The sequence below is a fragment of the Mustela nivalis genome (genome assembly GCF_964662115.1).
Source record: "Mustela nivalis genome assembly, chromosome: 5".
Taxonomy (NCBI): Eukaryota; Metazoa; Chordata; class Mammalia; order Carnivora; family Mustelidae; genus Mustela; species Mustela nivalis.
In genome coordinates this window covers 142,203,322-142,213,959 of record NC_139024.1, presented here as the reverse complement: position 1 = coordinate 142,213,959, position 10,638 = coordinate 142,203,322, and positions in this window count along the sequence as shown.

Genomic DNA, 10,638 nt, shown 5'->3' with positions numbered 1-10,638 from the left:
CCAACTGGAATGAGTGACAGCTGCAAAAGAGGTAGGAGCTCTCAATTCTAAACAGGGGAAAATGGACAAAAACACAGATGTTTTACACTGTTGACTTTGTTTATAAATATTAGGGGCTGGTGTGGCTGGATGCCTCTAGGAAAGTTCTGGGTAACAGTGGTCATCGGTCACTGGTTGGTGTGGCCCCAGGAAGGCCTCAGACCTATTCAAGTCTTTCTGTTGAGAATTAACAGTGACTTAATTCGTTGTGATAACCCTCATTGGGACCCTATGTTGGGTCCTAGATAATCAACTTTGACTTTGCAGTTCCGCTTATGGTTCTTGTGTCCATGCAAATGAGTACCTAAGAGCAAGGACAGGCAGTGCTGCAAGCAGAGAACTAAGAAAACCAAAGATGGAAACTTGTGCTCACCTAGTAATGACCGCTGCTTGGAAAAATGCTTTACTTTCTGGCATAGCTGTTTTACCAAAGAACAAGAAAACCGTTGTGCCAACAGGATGGCTCTCCAGTGTCTGATGAGGCAACTTTAGAATTGTGTGGACCTATGGACCCTTGCTTCTGATCAAGTAGCCATCTTGGAGATGGGGGCTAGGGGGATGGGACTCTTCCTTGTGACGGAAGAGGGAGGAAATGCTGCAAGCTGACCATGGTGTGGGCCCGTGGTGTTGTCCATTGATTGTTCTAGGGTGTTTTAAGACCTCATGGTGAGCTTCAGTTTTCCCTGAGTGAAACCCCAGTGGGTTTAAACCCCAATGGAGTTTAAACAGGAGTCTGCATGCCGACAGGAGTCCTAGAGTCACTGAGATGTGACCTGTCAAGAGGGAGAGGGGACGTGGCTGACATCATTGTTTCCTTTATCCGCTGTACCTTTGGTAAGCAGGCCCCTGCCTCAACAGTCTGCATGTTGTATGGCGGACATTTAGTTTTATTTTCTAGGAAATGTTTTTCTGACTCAAATCTTGGGATTCTCCTTCTCCTCTTCCTTCGCCTTCTTCCTCTTCCCTCTCTTCCTCCTCCTCCTTCTTCTTTTAAGGTTTATTTAATTGAGAGAAAGAGAGTCAAAGAGAGAGAGCATGCATGAGTGGGAGGGGAAGAGAGAGAAGGAGAGAGAATCTCAAGCAAACTCCACACTGAGCTCAGAGCCCAACGTAGGGCCATCCCCACAACCCTGAGATCATGGCCTGAGCTGAAACCAAGAGTCAGGTGCTCCTCAATCTTGGATTCTGATGAGGTCTTTCCTATCCTCAGTGACCCTTCTTCTTTTTCTTTTTTTAAGTTATTAACATATAATGTATTGTTTCAGGGATATAGGCCTGTGATTCATCAGTCTCCCACAATACACAGCACTTCCTACAACACATACCCTCTCCAAAGTCCATCTCTCAGCCACCCTATCCCTCTCTTCCCCTTTCCCTCCAGCACCCCTTAGTTTGTTTCCTGAGATTAAGAGTCTCTTATGATTTGTCTCCCTCTCTGGTTTCATCTTGTTTCATTTTATTCCTCTCCTCCCCTATGAATCTCTGCCTGGTTTCTTAAATTTTACATATCAGTGAGATCATATGGTAATTGTCTTTCTCTGATTGACTTATTTCGCTTAGCATAATACTCTCTAGTTCTATCCATGTCATTGCAAATGGCAAGATTTCTCTTCTTGATGGCTGCATAATATTCCATTGTATTTATATACCACATCTTCTTTATCCATTCATCTGTCAGTGGACATCTGAGCTCTTTCTATGGTTGGGCTATTGTGGACCCTTCTTGATCACAGCTAAAGACTGTTCTATCCCTGGGCTCCAACACAGCCTAAGCCAGAGTGATCTCATAACCTAGTTGAACCCATCAAATCTTCACTCAAATATTTGAAGACACTCTGTCCTCTGATGGTAAAGCTGGCAGAGTTGGGGTCCAGGAGCTACTGTAGCAATGTCTTCAATTCCATGATAAAGCTAATTTACAGAGAGAAGCAGGTAGTCATGCTAATGGGAGAGAGTCAGGTGGTGTGTACTCTCCAGTTTTTTATTTCTGTACCCTTTCCTTTTTAGGAAATCATTCAGTTTCTAATACAATTCCTTTCTTCCTTCACTTTCCCTCATTGCAACCAAAAGTGTCCAAATTTAGTCAGGTTCTTAATTTGGCGATCCCATGTGAGCAGGTTAGAAAGACTTGGATGGTAGTTTCCCTTTTAAGTCTTCTAGTTAACAACCTCCTAGCGCTGCAGGTTCTGTCTCTGCATTTTTCTCAAGGTGAGCTCATCCACTCCCACCCCACTCTATGTGTTCTGGGCAAGAAGCCCACATTTGTGTTTGCAACACAGAACTTTCTTTGGAGCTCCACATTACGTGTCTCTTTATCTTACTGCTTACTTGATTATTCACCTTGCATGTCAAATAGGTGTTCCAAAATTACCAAATTTGTAATGGACTCTTCTTAGTCTTACCACTAATAATAAATGCCACATTCAGTCAAGCAACGTTTGAGCCCCATGCACTTCCGCTGGAGGGATTTAGACCTGGGAGAAGGGAAATGGACAACTTTATGAGTCTACTGCTATTACTGGAGGATAAGTTTTTTGGGCCTTGGACTATAGAGAAAGGTAGAGATTGGGGTTGCAGGAGGGCAAAGCACCCCCCCCACTCTAGTGAAGCTCTGGCCCAGGTGGGGAGGTGGGAGTTGACCCCCGCTGCAGTGACTGTCCTCACGGGTGCTGAAACAGAACACTTTTGCAGCAGGGTTTAAAAATATTATTATTATCTTTGCTGGTGAAATACACATAACATAAAATTGACTATCCATTTTTTTTCTTTTTTTAAATTTATTTGACAGACAGAAATCACAAGTAGGCAGATAGGCAGGCAGATGGAGAGGGGGAAGCAGGCTCCCTGTTGAGCAGAGAGCCCGATGTGGGGCTTGATCCCAGGACCCTGGGATCATGACCTGAGCCAAAAGCAGAGGCTTTAACCCACTGAGCCACCCAGGCACCCTGACTATCCATTTTTAAGTGTACAGTCGAGTGGTACTAGATAATTCATACTGATGTGCCGCCATCACCACCATCTCTCTCCAGAACTCTTTTCAATCTGTAAAACTGACATTCTGTACCCAATGAACAATAGCTCCACATTTCCAACTCCTCCTAGACCCCAGCAACCACCATTCTACTTTCTGTCTCTATTTGCCTCTTCTGGGTATTTCCTAGAAAAGGAATCATATAAGATATGATCTTTTGTGTCTGGCTATTTCCCTTAGCAGAATGCCCTCAAGGTCCATCCCTGTTGTTGCAAATGACAAGATCTCATTCTTCTTTATGGCTGAGAAATAGTCCATTGTTACATATACACCAGAGTTTGCTTATCTCTTCATCCACCAATGGACACTTGGGTTGTTTCCATGTTTTTCCCACTGCAAATAATGCTGATATGAACGCAGCAGGTCCTGGGGGTTACATTCTGTTACTAGGGCATCTTGTACAAAGAGGCCTGAGCTCCAAGTAATAGGGCTTTTGGCCATCAGTGTTCTCAGCTCACTAGCCCATTCCCCAAGGTGCCATCTAGTCATGGAGGACATAGACCACGGCCACCTCAGAAGTCAGTTCCACTGTCTTTCTTCTGGTGACCGATGCTTCCACTAAGAAGTGAGACCGATTTTTACAAATTTCTTGGAATTCAAGGGGTTTGGTTGTACCTTTCTCCTAGGATAACAATGCTCTTATTGCTTCCATGCATGTTTAATCCTTTAATGATGTTTGGCACAACAAGAGGAATCTGCTTTGCTTTACAGTGACTTTCTATGTATGAAATAGTTGAGCCCTCCTCTCATGAAGATGGGGAAAGGCACCTAGTTTTATCTCCTTCTTTGGGGCAATCCATAAAATCGTAAGGACTTTGATTAAATGGGTTGGATTGGTGGTTAAACACTGGGGAACAGTCATTGATGACGAGGTGCCAAGTGCAGAAGACTGAACTTTCTTCCAATGTCATCTGCCTTCAGAGTGACCTGAGGATACACTTACTGCAAGTTCACGGATAGGCCACAGGTCTGCAATGGGTTCTAGGCAAGATCTATGATGAAAGTAGGGCATGTATTCCAAAAAGAGAGTTATTGGTCTTCTTATTACACTATATTCATATATTGTAGTATATTCTTCTTTGTAGGATATTCCTTAAAGTAGCTCATAATTTAGGAGCAAATATTGATCTGGTTCCACTGGGACTTCAATATGATTTAGGGCTTTCTCGTCAATTCTCACTTCTAGGCATTCCTATAGCTATGACTCCAGCTCAAACTTGTTAACAAACATGCTAGAAGATTTATAGACCCTGTAAATCACCAGGTCCACAGACACTCATGCATTAACAATGGCCGTGAATGAATAAGACATCAAGAAACACAGAGGGGGCGCCTGGGTGGCTCAGTGGGTTAAAGCCTCTGCCTTTTGGTCAGGTCATGATCTCAGGGTCCTGGGATCGAGCTCCGCATCAGGCTCTCTGCTCAGCGGGGAGCCTGCTTCCTCCTCTCTCTCTCTCTCTGCCTGCCTCTCTGCCTTTGTGATCTCTGTCAAATAAATAAATCTTTTAAAAAAACAAACAAACACAGAGTAAGGGATGCCTGGGTGGCTCAGTTGGTTAAGCATCTGCCTTCAGCTTCCACACCAGGCTCTCAGCAGGGAGCCTGCTTCTCCCTCTACCTGCTGCTCCCCCTGCTTGTGCGATGACTCACTCTCTCTCTCTGACAAATAAATAAAATATTTTAAAAAAGAACAAAACATCTTACATCCATGAGAAGGAAACCATTTTAGGTTCCTTGGACTCTCTAAAATGAGCACTTATGTAAGATATGCTTTTTCCTTACTTTGCAATGAACAGGTCATTGCAAAGGAATCTATCAACTGCCTGTGTTTGCATGAGCAACAGAGGTGAATCTGAAATAGAATTTTGTGGGAAAGTGCAAGTTTCAAACTGAGAAGTTATAGCAGTAATCTCTTCAATAAACAAATATTAGACATCCCACTTCAGATTTGCAAGATGAATCAGGCATCTGGTCACACCTGGAGAGGCTCGTGAGCTTAAAGAAACTTCCCAAACTGCTGAAATACAAGATAAAATAGAACACATGCCCCAGGGATGTAGAGAGTACTGTGGAAGTTATGATGAGATCAGGAGGTAGAAATAATTCTGTAGTGGAGGTGGTGGATTTTATTTAATTTTTTATGGTCTCAAATTGGACCTTAGTCTCACCTAATCATCTTTGTATAGTCAGGAAGCAAGGGTGTGGATGACTCAGTTCACTGTGAGGGGATTTCCTTAAGGTCGTCCGTGGCTTCATAGCCGCCATGACCATGCTTCTTGACCTCACTGCGGTTCTGCTGTGTATGGCTGGAAGTTCTGGAAGGGAAGGATTTCCCTTCTCCCGGTGGATCTGTGGTCACTACATCCTTCCCAAGGAGCTGACTCCTCTTCTCATCCCTTCTTGCTCATCCTCTGTCCAAGCTAGAACTTTAGAAGCTGCACGTTCCCGTCTTCCTCCCCACAACCCTTCACCTTGACAGAAACCTAAGGTACCTTATGGGTCATGCTGCCAGTCCCTTGAGAAGCCTGATCTCACAATGTCCTGTTCTTCTCTAGCCTTTTTTCATCTCTCTTACTCCGTCCACTGCCATCCTACCCTGTGGGGAACAGGCCGGAAGGGCTCCGGGGTTTTGAGCACACAATGGCTGTGGGGCATGGTTCAGGGTTGGGAGGCCCAAAGCTGGGATGCTCTCGTCCCTTGTCACGGGACGCTACTGAGAAGGTAGAGAAGCGCTGTAAGCAGAGCTGTGGCATGCTTGGATTTGAAGCTCTCAAAGAAGGCTCTGGCAACAGCGTAAAGGAGGAATTTAAAGGATAAAGATGGCTTTACCTGACAACCAAGTGGTGAATTCATGGGCACAACAGGAAAGGATGAGGGAAAATGGCTAATGGTGGAACTAATTAGAAAAAGGCGAAAGGTATCAAGGCTCAGGAGTCTCATTAGAGCAGCAGGTGGAGGGAATAGAAACGAGGTTCAGAAGTGGTATCAGTTGGCACAGGGAGAGGAAAACCCTGGATTGATTGTGCTTCGTAATGAGGTACGGTCATGGGAAGAAGTGTGGGCACACCAGCACAGCCACACATTTCTAGTATGGCTTGTTTCGAAGTTCCAAACAGAGAGCACGAGGAAGATGACATCAGTGGTTTCCTCCAAGTCACGGGCATATGCTGTGTTTCAGAGCACTGTTTCCCAGACTGTGATCTATAGAACACCAGAGTTCAGAGAAGGACATTAAAAAGATAGCTGGGGGGGGGGGCACCTGGGTGGCTCAGTGGGTTAAAGCCTCTGCCTTCGGCTCAGGTCATGATCTCAGGGTCCTGGGTTCGAGCCCCGCATCGGGCTCTCTGTTCAGCGGGGAGCCTGCTTCTTCCTCTCTCTCTGCCTGCCTCTCTGCCTACTTGTGATCTCTCTGTCTCTGTCAAGTAAATAAATAAAATCTTAAAAAAAAAAAAAAAAGATAGCTGGGGCACCTCAGTGGCTCAATTGGTTAAAGCTTCTGACTTCAGCTCAGGTGGTGATCCCGGGGTCCTGGGATAGGGCCCTGCATCGGGCTCCCTGCTCGGCCAGGAGTCTGCTTCTCCCTCAGCCAGCTGCTCCCCCTGCTTGTGCTGTGAAAACCACCGACAGAGACGTTTGGGCACAGAGAGGAAGAGGGAGGGGGAGGGAGGAAGGGCTTTCCACGAACTGTTTCCTTGAAGCTGACTGAGAACAAAACCAGAGCGAACCTCTCTTGTGGTTCACACTTAGGAGGTCATTTTCATACCTGCACGTACCTTAAAGACGATACATGAGCCAGGAAAACAAAACATGCCCAAGAATTTTGTCACTGGTCCCACATAAAACAAATACGTATGTATGTGAGTGGGGAAGGCTGGTCAAATGTTAACACTTAGAGTGATCTCCTAGAACTTCCAGGAATCTCTGGGTTCTATGTAGTTATTACTACAAAAAAAGATTTAAGGGAAAGCGGATGATAGGGACACAATCCTAGCCTCAAAGTTAGGATGGCTACATTCTGTTCCCACTTCTGCCTCTCGCTAGCTTGTCATTTAGTCTCTGTCTTTTCATATCTATGAAATGAGGAAGATCAGAGGATTTCCAAAGCTTCTTAGAGCCCTAAAACTCTAAATCTCTAAGACAAAATAATTACTGCAGATCTGCTGACAAGTTTTCAGAGCATTAATTTTTGGCCACTTGCTCTGTGACCCAGACACAATTCTTTCTAGCTAGACACTCTCTTTCTCAATGCCATTCTATCTCCTCCTTTCATTCTAATGCTGAAAATGTAGTCTCAACGAGGGACCAAAAAAAAATGAGAGAGAAAGTGTTCCCATGGCAACCCTTAGGAATATTTTCCTGGAAAATCCAACTCATGGCTCTAAGACTCATATCTGAGAATCCTTGGGCTAAGGGTCCAGGGGCCCATTGACCTGGAGAGTCAATGAAGAGAAAGACAGAAGGGTTGAAATAAGTCACTGGGACTTGTGGGGTTTCCCTGAACAAACCATGTTTTGGGGAACCGTTTATGAATTGGCATGTTTTCTTGCTTTGCTGTTTGTCCTTCCATGGGCTCTGTTCCTTAAAAAAAAAAAAAAAAAGACAAAGTGACCAACCCAGAATCACCCTCTCCTGGATCTACCTCTGTTCATCTTTTACTTAACAAGATACTGAAATTTAGTACATTAGAGAGTTCATTTTGTAGATGTAATATGTTATTAGCATTTTAATAAATATGACTTAACATATACAATATGGATTGAGACACATAAGCTGCTTATTTGAATTTATCATGAAACAATAAAGGAACATGTTAGCAATGACGGCAGTTCTCAAAGGTCAGCACGCATCAGAATACTACCTGGCCAGTTAGGTAAACACACGTGGCTCTTCTCATACCCCTGGGGTTTTTGACTCTATAAATCTAGGCTGGAACCTGAGTATCTGCATTTCCAGCAAGTTCCCAGGTAGTACTGATGCTTCTCCAGGGACCATATGTATTCTGAGAATTGTTGGGGTTCCAAAAAACCCTACATCTTGATGAATTCTTATAATGCCCATTGTACACACTTATTTTGTAGAGGAAGAGAGACGATCCCAACAATACCCTTCCCCCACTGGAAACGCAGTCTTTCTTAGACAAAGAAAGTCCAAGGAGTTGGGGAGATTGGGTCCTGTCAAGTTCCCTTGTAACTAGGGACTTTCACACACAAATACTAAATCTGCCACTTCCCCATCTTCTTCTGTCCTGGTATTTCTATGGCAACAACTGTGAAGTGATCTGTCCTCAACTCCAACTCCCCCCACCCCATCCTCCTCTTCCTCTTTTAAACTTTTAAACTGAACTTAAACTGCCTCTCATGGATTTATAATTGCCTTCTTCATATAAAAAGAGAATATTAAATCTTCATCCGTCACATAGGCTAAAATTATTTTTCCCTTTTATCTTGAACATATCTCATTCAGATTATTATGTGTACTTCATGTTGGTGGGATCTTTCCCCATTATATTTCTTAGAGATACTCCAAGAGAGCAACTGAATTTCCTATGTTTTAGTTTGTCAAGTTGGCCAGCTTCGCAAGCTCTTTTTTTATTTCTGAGGCAGTTAACTTAGCCTGGTAAGATGTACTAATATCCATCTTTATGGGAAGTCACCATAAAGTGACTTCATCCATCGAAGATGGATGAAGTCATCCATCTTGATGGGAAGAAATCAGTTGTCACTGGGGTTCCAGGTAACTCAGAGATCACACAGCCCTCTGGCCAGTTCTAAGACAACCCTTTGGCCAACCTCTGCTCTCCTAAGAAAATGAGTGTTCAGTGGATGGTGTGCAAAGGGGTCCAAGGCCTTGAAGAAGAAGAAATTTGTGTCATAATATTCTGGTGTGTTGTGATAACTTACTAATGTTCAGCTAAAAGGAAGGCTGTTGACAGCATATCTACATTTAGTCCCTGTATGTTACCACTATCTGTGAGTGAATTACTGATCTTTCTGAATGCTCCCTAGACTACATAGTCCCCAGGTTGAGGGAAAATGTAATTACTCTGTCTCTTATTGGCTTCTCCATTTGTGGTCACTGTGTCTGACCAACATCACCAGAATGGAAGGGCTCAGATCATTAATCTGGGGTTCATAGCTGACCACACTGTCTGTTTTCTAGGTCACAGGTTACACAAGAAAGAGTGCTTCTCAGCCTGGGGTCCTCACACCTTTCCTGTGACCAGAAGCACACAGAGTCTGAGGCCTTTTAGCAAACAGATGCCCTAACAGTGAAGGAAAGGATCCTGGGGCATGATGTTAAGATAGAAAATTTCAAAAAGTGCAGGAAAAAAAAGAAGTCTAATTTTGTCACCAGAAGCTCTCAAAGGAAAGACGATTTAAAAGGGGATGGGGAGTTCTAAAGAACAAGGATTGGGGCACCTGGGTGGCTCAGTGGGTTGAGCCTCTGCCTTTGGCTCAGGTCATGATATCAGGGTCCTTGGATCAAGCCCTGCCTCAGGCTCTCTACTCCGTGGGAAGCCTGCTTCCCGCCCCCTACCCCCATCCCCGCCTGCCTCTCTGACTACTTGTGATCTCTGTCTGTCAAATAAATGGATAAAATCTAAAAAGAAAGAAAGAACAAGAATCAAACCACATGGCCATGAATGACTCCAGTGAAGAAAGGCATGAAGTAGCTCATGAAACTTGGATAAAGTCCATTTGACAATCCCGGTTTTAAAACGATAGGTATAGAAGGGCATAGAAGTAAAAATGAATTGTGGGAGCCCATGTAAGCATTAGGCAAACAAATTTTCATCCTGAATGAGCTAAGGCTTGTAGAAATTTGAAGAAAAACAGAAAAGGCTTTTTAAATTTTCTTTAGTTCCAGGAGAGAAAGAAAGGACTAGATTAAGCTTACAAAACCGATGATTCCAAAATAGCCAAAATAATCTTTAAAAAGAAGAGCGATAAAATCAGAGGACTTATACTTCCTAATTTCAAAATTTACTGCAAAGTGATGATATTGTACTGGCACAGAATAGACGTATAGATCAATGGAAAAAAATAACCACTCCAGAAAAACACCCTTATGATTATGGTCAATTAATTCTTAGTAATGTTGCCATGACAATTTGATGGAAGGAATAATCTTTTTTTACAAATGACACTAGAATTGGGGCCCCTGGGTGGCTCAGTTTGTTCAGTGTCAGCTCGGGTCATGGTCTCATGGTCATGAGATCGAACCCCTTGTCCAGGTTCCAATTCTCTCTCTCCCTCTACCCCTCTCCCACCTCTAAAAAAGAAGATACTACAATAACCTAATAGCTACATGTAAAAGAATGAGTTCAGACTCCTACCTCACATCATTAATACAAATTAAGTCACTTCTCAATTAAATTTTATATCTTCACAGTCAAAGGCAAAATCCTAAGATTCTACATAGAGAGGAGAGAGAATAGATGTCACCGGTAACAGATGCCTCACTAGTGACACTTGTTGCTAAAAGTGATCAAAGAAAAGCTCCAAGGGATAATTCAAAATTATCTGTTCAACTATTCTGTCATTCAAGAGTGAAATCAGTGCAGTAAC